This window comes from Dendrobates tinctorius, unplaced genomic scaffold, assembly GCF_039654945.1.
Source record: "Dendrobates tinctorius isolate UK_male_01 unplaced genomic scaffold, ASM3965494v1 ptg000011l, whole genome shotgun sequence".
In the NCBI taxonomy this organism is placed as follows: domain Eukaryota; kingdom Metazoa; phylum Chordata; class Amphibia; order Anura; family Dendrobatidae; genus Dendrobates; species Dendrobates tinctorius.
In genome coordinates, this window is record NW_027361679.1 from 91,182,583 (window position 1) to 91,185,958 (window position 3,376).

Sequence of the window (3,376 nt, forward strand, 5' to 3'; positions counted from 1 at the left end):
ATCTAAAGAAAAGTATAGCTGACTGCTAAAATCAGGATATCTAGTAGGAGACTCCAGGAAATTTCCCAGCATTTATTTGGACTAAAACAAATCTTCTCTGATAGTTTTTTCACATGGATAAAATTATTTATTTTGTTTTGACTAATTTCCTTCCCAAACCAGTGGCCCATTAGCGTACAACGAAACTAATATTCCAATCCGTTTTTCTCAGCTTAAGTTCCTGAGGGTCAGTGGCTACTGCATTGAATCTGGAGAAAGTGAAAAAGATCAAAGCTTGAGATTTAGAAACCAACAAAAGCTACCCCTTTTGTTATCTTGCATGAATTTCTATGTGACATTTTACCAACAGGGACCTTTGTTAGTAATTTAAAATGAACTGCTGGCATGTAAGACTAAAAAGTGCATGTAAGGAGTTTTAATATAAAATAGATCTTTCTTTTCTACAACATAGGCATTTTCCTGCTGACCAGTTTTACTTTTACATATAAGAAGGCGAAAACAAAGTTACAAAGAAAACAGGAATCTTTCTGTTATTTAATCATCAGGAAAATATTGTCTAGATTTGACAAAACACCTACTTCAACAAAAAGGCTTGTGGCTCTGTGGCGCAATGGATAGCGAGTCCCACCAGAGTCGTATTTTGAGACATTAATACTTTAACTCGGTTCATCTTGAAAAGATGAAAAATGTTAATAACGTTTAGAGCAAATTAGAAGTTACATTTAAAATTGAACTATGCAATTCAGCCACTGAAGGCTCACTGACCCAATGGATAACAGATAGGGCACAATTCATTATTGCATATTTTTGGTCTAGTGTCTAGTGTTTGGTGTTCTGTTACCTGTATTCAGTAGACCATATTCTTTCTTGAATTTGAACCTTTCTAAAATTCTTATTTGTATGTGATTGCAAGATATTTCTTGATGATCTCTAATGTCGGGATTTGGAGTTTCTAGATATTTTTGGCTGATTTGTCAACTATAACTTTAAAAAATGCAACTTTGGTGCAAGCATTCTCCAGTCCATCCATAGTTTGATGAAATGTTTGCATGGCTTTTTGGTATCAATTTTATGTCATTAATGCAAAACATGGACAATTGTTTGCTTAAAAGTAAAAAATAGGTTTAAAGATAAGAACAGAGTGTTATCAGCTGCCTTGTCCTCATAAACACCTTCTGCTGTGCTGATGAGACCACGGAAATCATACAAGCAGGTCATTTTTGGGAAACTGAAATTTAGTGGAAATGAGTTTTTTGCGATTAATTTAATTTTCATGGTAAGAACTGAGTTTGCAATTTTGGGCAATTCATCTGATCTCTTTTCAGAATAATCTAGAGTTAACACAAATTACCAGTATAAAATCTAAGGCAGTAAACTGTGAAAGCCAAATTTGGTATCAGTCTGAAAACTTTTCACCACTATTGTACAGTCCTAGATATTCTTAGAAAAACTGCAAAAGGAAAAAATGAGGAATGGAAAAACATCTAAAGAAAAGTATAGCTGACTGCTAAAATCAGGATATCTAGTAGGAGACTCCAGGAAATTTCCCAGCATTTATTTGGACTAAAACAAAGCTTCTCTGATAGTTTTTTCACATGGATAAAATTATTTATTTTGTTTTGACTAATTTCCTTCCCAAACCAGTGGCCCATTAGCGTACAACGAAACTAATGTTCCAATCCGTTTTTCTCAGCTTAAGTTCCTGAGGGTCAGTGGCTACTGCATTGAATCTGGAGAAAGTGAAAAAGATCAAAGCTTGAGATTTAGAAACCAACAAAAGCTACCCCTTTTGTTATCTTGCATGAATTTCTATGTGACACTTTACCAACAGGGACCTTTGTTAGTAATTTAAAATGAACTGCTGGCATGTAAGACTAAAAAGTGCATGTAAGGAGTTTTAATATAAAATAGATCTTTCTTTTCTACAACATAGGCATTTTCCTGCTGACCAGTTTTACTTTTACATATAAGAAGGCGAAAACAAAGTTACAAAGAAAACAGGAATCTTTCTGTTATTTAATCATCAGGAAAATATTGTCTAGATTTGACAAAACACCTACTTCAACAAAAAGGCTTGTGGCTCTGTGGCGCAATGGATAGCGCATTGGACTTCTAGGGAGCTGATGTGATTCAAAGGTTGTGGGTTCGAGTCCCACCAGTGTCGTATTTTGAGACATTAATACTTTAACTCGGTTGATCTTGAAAAGATGAAAAATGTTAATAACGTTTAGAGCAAATTAGATGTTACATTTAAAATTTAACTATGCAATTCAGCCACTGAAGGCTCACTGACCCAATGGATAACAGATAGGGCACAATTCATTATTGCATATTTTTGGTCTAGTGTCTAGTGTTTGGTGTTCTGTTACCTGTATTCAGTAGACCATATTCTTTCTTGAATTTGAACCTTTCTAAAATTCTTATTTGTATGTGATTGCAAGATATTTCTTGATGATCTCTAATGTCGGGATTTGGAGTTTCTAGATATTTTTGGCTGATTTGTCAACTATAACTTTAAAAATGCAACTTTGGTGCAAGCATTCCAGTCCATCCATAGTTTGATGAAATGTTTGCATGGCTTTTTGGTATCAATTTTATGTCATTAATGCAAAACATGGACAATTGTTTGCTTAAAAGTAAAAAATAGGTTTAAAGATAAGAACAGAGTGTTATCAGCTGCCTTGTCCTCATAAACACCTTCTGCTGTGCTGATGAGACCACGGAAATCATACAAGCAGGTCATTTTTGGGAAACTGAAATTTAGTGGAAATGAGTTTTTTGCGATTAATTTAATTTTCATGGTAAGAACTGAGTTTGCAATTTTGGGCAATTCATCTGATCTCTTTTCAGAATAATCTAGAGTTAACACAAATTACCAGTATAAAATCTAAGGCAGTAAACTGTGAAAGCCAAATTTGGTATCAGTCTGAAAACTTTTCACCACTATTGTACAGTCCTAGATATTCTTAGAAAAACTGCAAAAGGAAAAAATGAGGAATGGAAAAACATCTAAAGAAAAGTATAGCTGACTGCTAAAATCAGGATATCTAGTAGGAGACTCCAGGAAATTTCCCAGCATTTATTTGGACTAAAACAAAGCTTCTCTGATAGTTTTTTCACATGGATAAAATTATTTATTTTGTTTTGACTAATTTCCTTCCCAAACCAGTGGCCCATTAGCGTACAACGAAACTAATGTTCCAATCCGTTTTTCTCAGCTTAAGTTCCTGAGGGTCAGTGGCTACTGCATTGAATCTGGAGAAAGTGAAAAAGATCAAAGCTTGAGATTTAGAAACCAACAAAAGCTACCCCTTTTGTTATCTTGCATGAATTTCTATGTGACACTTTACCAACAGGGACCTTTGTTAGTAATTTA

General features: G+C 34.2%; 1 non-coding gene across 1 annotated transcript; it reads left to right on the forward strand.

Moving 5' to 3' along the window:
* The first annotated feature begins 2,078 nt into the window (after positions 1-2,078).
* On the forward strand, positions 2,079-2,164 carry TRNAR-UCU (transfer RNA arginine (anticodon UCU)). Its single transcript is given in 2 exon segments — positions 2,079-2,115; positions 2,129-2,164. It is a non-coding gene; the product is annotated as a tRNA-Arg (tRNA).
* The last annotated feature ends 1,212 nt before the right edge of the window (positions 2,165-3,376 follow it).